Source organism: Phalacrocorax aristotelis, chromosome W, assembly GCF_949628215.1.
Source record: "Phalacrocorax aristotelis chromosome W, bGulAri2.1, whole genome shotgun sequence".
Classification (NCBI taxonomy): domain Eukaryota; kingdom Metazoa; phylum Chordata; class Aves; order Suliformes; family Phalacrocoracidae; genus Phalacrocorax; species Phalacrocorax aristotelis.
Window position 1 is genome coordinate 884,958 of NC_134310.1, and position 12,201 is coordinate 897,158.

General features: G+C 44.2%; 1 protein-coding gene across 11 annotated transcripts in view; it reads right to left on the bottom strand.

Annotated features, from left to right (window-relative positions):
* The window catches only part of NEDD4L (NEDD4 like E3 ubiquitin protein ligase), a 198,335-nt gene that overhangs the window by 142,392 nt on the left and 43,742 nt on the right, over positions 1-12,201 (bottom strand). The window contains exon 1 of one of the 11 annotated variants that reach the window (XM_075077894.1): positions 3,671-3,765. The exons of the other annotated variants lie outside the window; for them this stretch is intronic. The gene's annotated coding sequence lies outside the window, so the exon portion shown is untranslated. Of the gene's footprint in view, positions 1-3,670; positions 3,766-12,201 lie in introns of those variants that run through there. 11 annotated transcript variants of the gene reach the window in all.

Sequence of the window (12,201 nt, forward strand, 5' to 3'; positions counted from 1 at the left end):
TTATATCCTGCTTTTTATGCCCACAAAGAGTGACTGGGATACATTAAACTTTCCAGATAAATTAATATTGACTGAAATCTATCCTTTGCAAATATTAAACCTGCCTCAGGATTTCCACTGGGGGAATCGAGGAGGGAAACAACTCAGTTCTTCAGTTCACTGACAGTGACAATGCACGTAGAATCTGTTTGCTTTTAATGCACATCAGAAGCACTTAGAGCAATAGAAACTCTACTGGCCAGCAGCAAAACTGAAGGAAAAAAAAAAAACCCAAAACAAGAACTAACCACAAGTTATACCTGCTCCAGTTACTGACAGAGAAGTTGGGAAAAAAATGCTAGTACTAAAGCGGTTATTTTTGGAAGTGTCTGCTTTCGTCTCCACTTCCCTCTCTCCACATTTGCCTACACCGCGATGGCTCACACGCCCATAGCTTTCTGCAGATCTCCACCTCGGCAGCTCCTGTGCCTTCACCGCAGCCACAGCTCCAGCCAAACCATTACCCCAGGGTGGGCTGGCTGCCCCCCGTCCCGCTCACCTGACTCCAAGGCTGGGGGGAAGGCGTTCGCCCCCTCGCCGCAGGCAGCGTGCCTCCAGCCCCTTGAGCACGGCTGCCTCACCGCGGGGCACCCTCACGCAGGGACACACTGACGAGGCGGCATGGCATCGCACACTGACTTGAACTGACCATCTGAGGAGAACCTCAAGAGACACTGGCTCCCATTAACAGGATCAGCTCACCTTTCCACACACAGCTATCGCTACGCCAGTCACTGCACGCAGCTGATGGAGCAGGTCACCAACATCAGGCAGCTGTGGTCCTCCTGTTGTGGTCCATCCTACTGCAGCCAGCTGATGCGCCACCTCCATGAGCTACCAAGCTGCTTTAATCATATGCTCATTTTCAGCCAAACTATCCCCCCGAACCGACATGCAATCCTGCTCGCCCTTCTGCAAGCAAGATCCATGCCACAGGAGCATGGCAAGCGGGAAGGACGACCTCAGTAGCTGCTACAGCCAGCTGAAACTTTCATGAGTTTGCACCTAATGGTGCGAGCGCCAGCCCTCTTGAAGGTGACAAAAACCACTGTTTAATTGCATCAACATGTGCTGCTCATCAGCAATCACTCTTTTGAACTCATTATCACTAGTACTGACCACACAGGCACACCTGGCTGCTCCAATTCAATGGCAACGCAGGACTGCTGCAGTAAGGGCTAGGTGTTATGAGAAATGCTCCTAGCAACTTCATTAGTTTTAACATGGTTATGTAATGCCAGAGCATCCTCATGTCTGACATCCATAAAAAGATAACTGTTGCGCTACCAAGTTGTGCAAAATGTTCTTCCAAGTTTTCTCAGGCCAAAAAGCGTTGTTCGCAGCACTTGTATTCCCTGTTTCACTGGTCTTACCTTCCATAAAACTTGGAGCACATTCTTAACCATAAATTATTATTTTATTTATGTATTTATTTCTACCAGCTAGGCAAAGGTTTGGACAACTGCAAGAGGGGCAAGTAGGCAGTTGGGACAAAAGGTAAAGCTGCAGGAAAAGAGTACAGTCTGGGGCTGGCACAAGGGCCCCCACATCACCTTCCCCACCATTTGGGTTTGCTGCTGCCCCAGCTGTCCCCTCCTGGGGACATCCATGCCAGCGCTGCCTGTGCCGACAGGCACCAGCACAGCTCAACCAACCGCCCTGGGCACCCCCACACCTGCCGCAGCCTGCACGTGGCTCCCAGCACTTGCGTTAGTCTCTGACAATGCATGACAATTTACCACACCTTACTGTCACTCAAGGAGACACTCAAACCTTAAAATTGTTTTTCTTTTTCACTTACATAAATTATTGCTTCAATTGTAATTCCTGTAAAAGCAAAAAAAATCACTGTGGTGTCTTCAAATGTACAAAACCCCCACGCACAAACAGAACGGAAAGATCATCCATGACCCTAAGAGGGGACAACCCAAGCATGAGATGTGGTACAACAGAAACAGATGGGTGAATACAAGGAAACAACAAACAGCCCCAGACAGTGTGATGGGATACATATCAGCACTGGTCCCTTTGGCTGCTAGCGAGGCATTTGCAAGCTTCACCGCCAAAACAGAGTTTTATTATGTCCAACTGTCGTGGTTTAGCCAGCAGCTCAGCCCCACACAGCCGCTCACTCACTCCCCCACCGGTAGATGGGGGAGAGAATCAGAAGGGTAACGCTCGTGGGTTGGATAAGAACAGTTTAATAATTAAAATTAAAAGAAACAACAACAAAAATGCAATGTAAAGGAGAACAACGAGAGGCACAAAGGCCCGGGGAGGGGGGGAAGGGAGGGGAGAGGGGGAACGAACCGCCGGAACAAACCGCACGCGCCGCAGCCGCTCGCCGCCCGCCGACCCGACGCCGCGCCGCTCCCGAGCTGCAACATCCCCCCCTCAATATACTGGTCATGGTGTCACGTGGTATGGAATGAACCTGCCACTGGCCAGTCGGGGTCAGCCGTCCCCACCATGGCCCTGCCCCTCCCAGCCCCCCCCCCCGCCACGCGGCAGAGCGCGGCAAGCTGGAAAGGCAGCCGACCCCCACGGTGAGGAGAATTAACCCCTTCTCAGCCAAAACCAGCACACCAACACAGCTGAAGTGCAGTAAGCAAAACCTTGTTTCAAAATTTAACGGATTACTGAGAGAGCCAGACCTCACGAAGCAATCACTGACAGAGGCCAACCACCTCAGACGACAGAGAGCAGTAGTTTCAAAGAAAGGAGGGTGACATGGTCAAAGCCGCAAGTTAGGGAAGTTGGTCCCTCTGCAACAAACGAATCCACGTACACCAACCCAAGCGAGGAAAACAGGATGCGGAAGTAACCGAGATGTCTGATGGTGACAGGCAAGGAGGGCTCCAACTTACTAACCTTACTAAAGAAATCCGCAAACCTCAGAGAGGGGACATGCAGTCACAAGCGACGCAGGCATGCAACGCAGGCAGCGACACTGCTGTGAACTGAGAAGCATGAGGCAGCACAAGGCTCAAGTCCAGGGGAGAAATCAAATGGTTTAGGTGAGTTTGAGCCGAAGGCCAGACATCCACGAGAGAGAGATCCAGATCAAAATCCTGGCACGTATCTTGGACATGAAAGGCATGACCTGCACCAACATTTAGACTTACATGTTACTGCAGATGAAAAATGAATATGGGAAAAGGGAAGGGTCCAGGAAACTGGCATGCCCGGAAACAGATTCTTGTGTTTCACCAGCTGGCAGGAATATACTGAATTAATAGCTATATATGCAAAAGATAAGCTATTTGGCAGCAATACCACTTCCTAGCCACGACCCTAGTCTTGTGGCCTGCTCACTGCCTTCCTGTGAAACTTCATCCAGCTCACTGTTTCCTGGGGCCTCCTTCATACCTCAGGGAGGCAGAGGAACGACCACCCTGGAAAAGGACAGGATGGGAAGTCAAAAGTCACAGAGCCCTCAGCTGGTCATTCGTGCTTCGGAGCGAAATGCCCAGAAAGGTCAGTTAGCAGGATCCAGGGGAGCAGCACGGAAGGAGGGAAACCCCAACCGTCCCACTGTCCAAAAGGTCTAGTCACGCCTCCGCATGAGCACTGCTGCCACCCCATTCGGTGTCAAGAGCTCCGGATCCTTCGCATTCACACGGCACCTCACCATACTAGTTCTGTTCACGATGTTCTGGATCACACAGGGACAGGTACTGAGCACCTCAGGCATACACGTGCTGTTATCAAGAACACTGGACTTCACTAAGCTGCGGGGTTTAATGGAAAGGCTTAAGCAAAATGTTAAAAAGTTAATGATTGAGCAGCAACTTTATTTTGCAACGTAAAGGGCAAGGTCTTCCTTCACAAGATGCTTTAGTATTTTCTTCTTTTAGGGCAGTAATTTCTGCCTTCCTTTTACTCGGCCCCACAGAGTAGCATATGATTATGAGACAAGTGGGTTTTTTAAAAAACTGAACGCTTGCCCTCATATAATTTCTTTAAAAAAAATTGGTTTTACTACTTCTTAAAAAAAACAGGAAAATTTTCCTTTTTGAAAGAAAAAAAATTGAATTGCAGTAGATTATTCTGAATTTATAGGAATGAAGTTTTACTGGCACTTCAGTGGAAAGCTGACAGAGCAGTAAAACATTTTCAACTCATCTGGGAGGTCTGCAGAGGTTTAAGAGAAAGAGACACCGACATAACATAAGCACTAATTCTCATTAAACAAAGACTGAACATGGAAGAAGTCATTTGAAATCCAAAGTGCCAGACACCCTTAAATGTATATGCATTTGGGACAGAAGGGAATTCCTCACAGACAAAAGGAAAACCACAAAAGAAAACTTCTCCACATCTGAGAGAGGTCTCCTCTAGCATCACACCTGCAAACCATGGGTAAGCCAGCTGGACTTCTGAAACAGAGTACCCACCTACGGCCGCTGTGTGCTTGCCATAACCGCAGGATGGGAACAGTTATGGGCTCACACTGCTGAGCAGAGTAGCAATGTTTAGATTCACTTCTCAGAGGAGAAACAAACCATTTATGCTGGGACTGGTGATGAGTTCAAATGAAGTAGAAATAAATACACAACACATCCTAGGAAACTGTCAGATATGGACAATCTCTCAACTACCATATATGAGACATTGCTAAGCTTAGGAGGGAAAATTAAAATAAATAAAAAGTAGAAGCTGTTGATCACTTCAACCCATTCTGCTTAATGTTTTAAATGTGATCAGTAGAGGAGGAAGAAAAGACAGAAGTTCTGCCTCAAATATTTAAGACCAAAAGGTTTTCCTTATTAGAATTTCTCCACACGCCCCTTTTTCTTTTGAGGATATCAGATTCAGGTGAACTAGTAGATCGTACTAGACACAAGGCAGATGGAAAAAGTTAACTGAGTGGCTGAACACAGGCACTTCCTTTTTCAAACACTGAGAAACACCGTAAATGTGTATATCTGTACACAGTAACTTTTCTACCGAGCAATTGTGTGATGAAAATTACTTTTCACTGTGACATTGTAAACGTCAGGGATTATTACTAAGTCCGCTTGTTAGCAACAAGCAGTATTTCTCCATGTACGGCTGCTGAAATATATACCCAGTGCATCCTGAAGAACATAACATGTATAAATGGATAAAACCCTGTGATTTGGGTGAAAATCATGAAAGCCTGGTTTCCTCGAAAGCCAAAGTACCAGTTTGTGGTAAAAGCTGAGGACATTCTCTGGTGCCCTCTGCTGCCAGCTACCAAAAGTGAGCTAGACCCGACAGAGCGGGCTCCTCACGTACTCCCCCAGGGAAGCCTCCCTGCATAAAACTAAAGCCACTGCACCAATTTAATTAATATGCTGATACGCCTTACGCCCACGCTTGGCAGCCCAATACGCCTTCGCTTCACTCGCCTGCATGAGGCAAAATCAACACCAAGACTTCATAAATAAAAATATCTATTGTCCCAGGCATTTCCTCTGAGCAGGCTTTAATCTCTTCTGACAACATCACCCTCTGCTATCCACTGGTCACACTTTCTGGACAAGCCTTTGTGCAGCTGCCCCTTCAAAAGCTTTCTGGAAATAGAGCCTAAACGTCTTCTGTGACCATAGTTTAAGATCACGTGCCGGGAGCTCCCGGATGGCCCTGCCATCACCCACTGCTCCTCTGCCCCAGTCGCGGGTCCCTGGGGTCCCGTGGGTCCCCTTCCATCGTGCCAGCGAGACCAGGGTGTAAACCCAGTCAGTCCCGCTACGAAGAGCTGCGGGTACAGTGCCAGCGTATGGCCCAACCACCGCGCAGGGACATCCCGAGCCACTGGAGCAGATGGACGGGGACTTAGGCTCGCAAACGCAGACTGCAGCGTCTTAGCTTTCTTCAGCACCACCACTGATAACATCTTGAGGAAAACTGCTAAACAGCAGTGAAGGGTCCGCCCCAGGACTACCTGACACCACAGTTACTTGTGCATACCTCTTGCCGATCTCTCAGGAGACCCTTAACGAGATGAGAAATTACAAGGGGACTCTCCAAACAGCAGGAGTGGGAGGGAGGGGACAGCTCTGGCTCTTGCAGTTACTGAGGTTATGCATCAAATATACAGAGGATGTACTACCAGCGACAGCAACTACTTTCAGAAAGCAACCACCTCTGCCTACATTTGGCCCATTTCTCCTCCTTTCCAGGCAGGCATGGGCACCTGCTTTACACACAAACTGCATGAGTGCATTTCAGCAGTTGCCCAAGGCTGCTCTGACTGCCTTGTAGTTTCTATTTAAGCATACTAATTTAATAGGCGAAGCACAAGCTGTGTGTGCTAGATGAAGTTAAGTCATGCAGATGCTGCCTTGTAAAAGATACTGCTTTCTTCAGGACATCCTCACCATCTAGTATTTTTTACTGTCTGCCTCTGAACTGTTGGGTTTTAGGTTTTTTTTCCTTTGTTTTGTTTTGGTTTTGTGGGTTTTGTTTGGTTTAACTTCTTTGCTTTCTGAAGTACAGCTTGATTTAGATTTAATGAAGCTTTCAATTGGTTTCTTTCTCCTTCCCCAACTCTGTAAATAACATGTTCTTTTCTACTATACTAGAAAAACTTTTTTTTCGTTGCAAATCAAGCTGTCATTTAGAATATATTGCCAGTAAACTTCCCCCCTCCAATGCAATACTATAACTAACAGTCACATGTTGAATCATTCATCATTTTTAAAAAAGTAAAGACAGTGGTGATAGGAACTCATCCTGGTTTCATCCCAATGCTTACCAGAGCACTCACTCAAGTTTGCAAGAATAAAAAGTCTTATCTGATTCTTATTTTTGTTTAAGTACCATAACGCATCAAGATTTTCTAGTGAAATCCAACTTGGGTTGCCCGGTGCTCCCTTGAAACATAGCAAGTGCATGGCAAATGAGAAAATTAAATAGCCGCGGCGTGCACAAAGCACGTGCACAAAGGTGGAGGCCAAGCACACTCTCCGGGTGAGACTAAACACTTCCATTGATCAATGCCATTGCACAAAACTCAAAAGGAGGAAAGTTTGTATTGCTTTGAACATTCCATTTCTGAAAGCTTTAAACCAGCAGAAAAGTGGTTTTCTAGACTTCCCCCCCGCAACCAGCAAAAGGCAAAAGAAACACAGTATGAACTCTATCCTACTTGAGCAACGGCCATCTCGTCAAGTGGCTTTGTTGGATCGGTCATCTGAGCGGTCTGCAACACAGAACTCTCGAGCTTTGCTCTACCTCCAGGAGCTCCCTGAGACAGGATACATGCAGTATTTTCACTCTGGCACATATGCCATCTTGCACTGCCAAAACATTTCTCAAAGAACTACTCCTGTGCATCTAGCTAATGTAACATTTTACTGGGTAAGATTTTTGACTAATGGCTGATGTCAAAATCCATTTTGTTAGGCCCACCATAAAAAACAATTTTAAGAGTTTGAGCTTTGTCTTTTTTTACATACATACAGTAAATAATTTTAGAGGAAACGGAAGTTATGGATAAAATGCCATCCAAAATGGTTAAAAACGGCTAAAACGCCTTCCTCGTTGCACCGCGTGTTAAGGAGCCAGCAGAGGGAGCGCTCCGGCTCACCCGGACAGCTCTTGCACAGCACTGCAGGAGTGGTTCGCTGTGAGCCAGGGCATTCTGAAAAATCGTTTGGTTAATTTTGGAGAGAGGCTCACTTAATCTGTCGGTGCTTGACAAAGGAGATATCAGTACGTGGAGAACTGGCTGTTTTTAAAACCCAGTCCCAAGGTAGCACACGTGCTAGGAGGGAGAGTTCCAGGGGTAGAGTTGTCACCAGAATTTTTCTGTTGGTTAAAACAGGATATACCATAACTCAAATTCGGCTAGAAATAGTAATAGCAGACTTAATGTTTACCTCTTAGCCATTCTTCTGCTATCTTTGTCATCTGCGAGGCATATTCACAGTTGCGTGTGCCCTCCTGCCATTGCCAGTCCACAGTAACAGGATACATATAAATTAAAGAGTTCAGGCACCTTTCAGGTAGCCTTGCTCTCAACAGGGGTGCACAGTATGATTTAAGGTACCACCAGAAGCCTGGAGCCCGCACAACCTAGCACTAACACCACTACTGCTAAATCACGGCTCTTCGACGCAGGAGATCAGACCAGGAAGGGGCTCGCGTCTCGGCTGCGCCTTTCAGGCTGCAGGCTTTTCAGAAAGGAGCAGGTAAAAGCAATAAACCCAGAGGCAACCCACAATGGGCTGTCATGTCGTTAGAAGCGTAGCCTCCTGTTAATGAAAAACATCCAGAATTTTAACTGAAAAGCACTTTACCTTTTTCAACTTCCAGACAGCCACAATTTCCACTTACTTCATGATTTAGAAGGCAAAAACAGCAACTAAGAAATTCCACCACATATACCCATTTACAGCATACACAGAGTCCTTCCTTTCTCTCCAAAACTGTTAGTTTAAATAAGACACTACAGTGTGGATGTTCTTATTCACACAACCAATAGCAACCAGAAGACATTGCCTTCTCATTTACGTGTATGCTTTCACCCTTATTACTTGTGAGGGCATTTGTGTGTATCCACAGAAACTGCATTTAGAAGAAGTGTGCCACAACTATGCCAAATAACCCAACAGCCAACCCAGCGCTACCTTCAGAAGTGCTGTATTTTACTTATTTATATTTTTTAAAAGTGGAAAAGAACCCATCAAAAACCCAAGTCTACACTGGATGTGCCTTCAGGGAAAGACATAAACTTGTCCACTGAGGAGACCACACTCAGCAAACAGACCAAGTCACTAGAGAAATGCTTCTACTCAGATTTCAGTAATATGTAAAGATATTCAGGAGAGGAAATTTCGTTTTCTATTCCAAGGTTCTCTAACTGCATTTGCATGCAGCGACTTGCACACAGCAGCCTCAGTCATGATGACACTCATAGCATCATTCCTAATATGTGAGTCAAAACAAAATAGTATTAATAACAATTTTCAGTACGTTCCATAGCTAAGATTAATTACATTATAATTTGCATTACTTAATTACATACAAGAATACAAATACTGACTGAATACATTAAGTCATTACACTTAAGAAGTTGAGAGGGAATCAAAAGGAAATAAATGTAAAATAATAATGTATATATCATAATACAGTATATGTCCAGTGGTAAATATACGTGCCAATGCACTAGACAGCAACAGGATTGTAACGTGGCTGTCAGAATGAGGCATACAAATCTAATACTAAATTCACAAAATTCTAGTTTGCAATATCTATTAGTCATCAGTACATAGCAAAAGACTTGTAATTTTACAGGGCAAAAGGTAAAAGAAGTTATAAAAAACCACTTATGTCTACACTGACGAGCCACTTAACGTCCACCTCAACCAAAACTATGTAGATGCAATTCATCACGTTTAACCACCACCTCGGGTTGCTCATATTCTATTTCATATTCTACATTCTAGTATACTTTGTGCCACTGTAATCATAATTCTATAAATTTCTGAACTCTTATATCATTACTTACTATCAAAATTGTTTCATAAGCCCAAAGAACTTCAAAAAGCAAAATCAAAAGCTTTGCATTTTCTTTAATGTTACAGTCTTCAGAAGAAAAATACTAGTTTCTCTAGTGCTCTACACAGGTCAGAGACTTTCCTTGGATTTAATCAGGCAAGAAGTGGCTTTCAGACTCTGCAAGCCCACAAGCAGTGTTTTATAATGGTAAAGTTGATTAAAAACCGTAAGGAAAACCCACTGAGATGCAAAGCACAGGGTATGCCTTGTAGTTAATCTTTCACAGTTACATGGAGACTTGCTGTTCTGCCCAGTATTAAGCCCCGCATGACCCTACCATGAAGAGGCACAGCAGCTGCTGGGGCTGTAACTTTGCAATTCTAACATGTTTTCAAATGACTTTAGATTAACTCATTCTGAAGTGTGTAACTATCTAAAATATTTAGCAGTCACTTGACCTTCTTTCTCCCAAAACGGACGTTACAAAGGTCAGGAATTTGTCCTCAACACTTGATTTAATTTCTGGAAAGAGACAAAAAAATCCCATGTATTTGTCCATAATCCAGGAATGCCGGTTAGGACCGACATGCAGAAATCCTAATGTTCCACAGCGCGTGGGATACCACGGGTCTAATGAAACCCCCAGACCATGCTGTTGTGCCTTTGAGGGCTGACGACTTCTGTTCTCTTTGCTGTGACAGCAGCAAACACACAGCACAGCCCCGTAAGTCAACCCTGTCCAAATCTACACCAGGATGAATCACAAGGCATTTTCCTCTGTTCTCAAGTGTTTATTTTCCTAAGCAAGGCCTGTTTATCTGCACGCTTTCCAAAGACAGAGCCCACTCGCTGTGTGAAGCTGCCTCAGAGCCTCCTCGTGCTGCCCCTGCTGACGCGCGCTGGCACCCACAGCCGCGGTGGTGCTTCCCTGGCATCCCGGCGCCCTCCGTGCAGGAGGGACGGTCGCCCTGGATGCGTGCTAAACATAACACCAGAACAAAAATCAACGTGGAAGAGATTCGTGATCTCATGGGAATTATTTACGGGAGCGGGAAACAACAGAGCGTCAGGGTATACATCCACACCAAGAAAGGAAAATACACATAGACAGGGTTAGTTATGGCAAATTTTTCGGATCCTGAACATACACTATACAGTAAAAAACTGCGTGTGCAGCTCTAACGCCCGTAGATTTTCCTGATCCTCTTGCTTAGGCCGAGCATTACATGTTTCCCCTCCACCACCCCAAATGAGAATTTAGTCACCCACTCCATCCCGACCCTCAACAGAGCTGTTAATGGGATCGTTATTACACAACAGGCTCTCAACGGCCGTGTTAGAATGACACCACCTGTAGCAACTTAAACCATACTTAAGATTCAAGCAGTGTGAAATGTTAGTATCTCAGCAAGGTATGCAAGCCTCCTAAAACAAACAGAAAAATTAAATTGGAACTTTAGCCAAAAATGAAAACTTTCTGAAAGCTTGACAACACAGCAATACTATGAACTTAGTGAAATGCTTGTATTAGTCTCAATTTTTACTGAAGAACTGTTTAAAACAAAGTTAAAAACATAAGTTGGGAATATGTTTTTAACTCTCTGGTTTTATGGAAATCCTACTGACTTCAGACCAATTTACTTAAGTATTTAAGGCCCACATCAATAGAACTCGGTTCAAACTTCACTTAGTTTTACCATTAGCATTTTGAAAGATAAAAGGTGTTTTTATGATTTATTAATTCCTAAGCAAATTTTAGGAGTTCTTTTGAACACATCATCTTAAATATTTACAAAAGTTCTGCGAGAAGTATGGCTGAAGGATATACTACAACGCCAGAGACTCGGCTGTAAAGTTTCCAACGCGTCCTTTAACGAATCAAATGAACACTGAAAAGATTCCTGCTTCTCTCAGATTACTTCCATAAATTTGCCACAGCACTCCAATATTTATAAAAAATTCCTCTTAATGAGCAACTACTAGCTTTGCTTTCTTCAAAAGAATTGGTAAAATTTAAAGCTCTGGAAATAATACAGAAACAAAATCCAGCCAATTAAGCACATCAAGTAAACCAAAAATCTGGGAGTGTATTGCTTATGGTCAGCATCAAAAGCTGTTCTTGAAAACAGCAAATTTGGGGAAAGAAAATAAGCAAGCTTTGTCTTACCACGTTCTGCACACAGCTACCAAAGGAACGTTTGTTGCAAATTTCACAAAAAAAAATTAAAGTTGATTAAACTTTTAATTGCTGCTTTCACATAGTTTCAAGCTAGCTATGCAAGCTAATGAACAATTTGTAAGCATCATTACAGAAATACAGGCAAATCCACAGGGAGGCTCATTTATACATTAAGAAATTAGTCATTTCAATAACAGCTAAATTGGATACCACTAATTTCAAACATATAAAAAAGACTTAAGTAGATTGGAGCATTTGCAGTAAAGAATTTCCTCACACTTAGGCTTGACATAGCAAGAATGTCAAACCTGGATTAACTTTTGCGGAAAAAAAAAATACTGTTTTCCATTTGTTTTGGCTTCAGAAGCAGCTTCTCCCCCAATTACTACCTCACTCAATTCTTTAAGTCATTGCACAGCAAGCCTAGACTTGGAGAAAAGCCATTCCTACACCTGTGACTAATTCTTTCGAAACAAAAGACTTGCAAACGTACAAAGTGACTGTACCTGTAT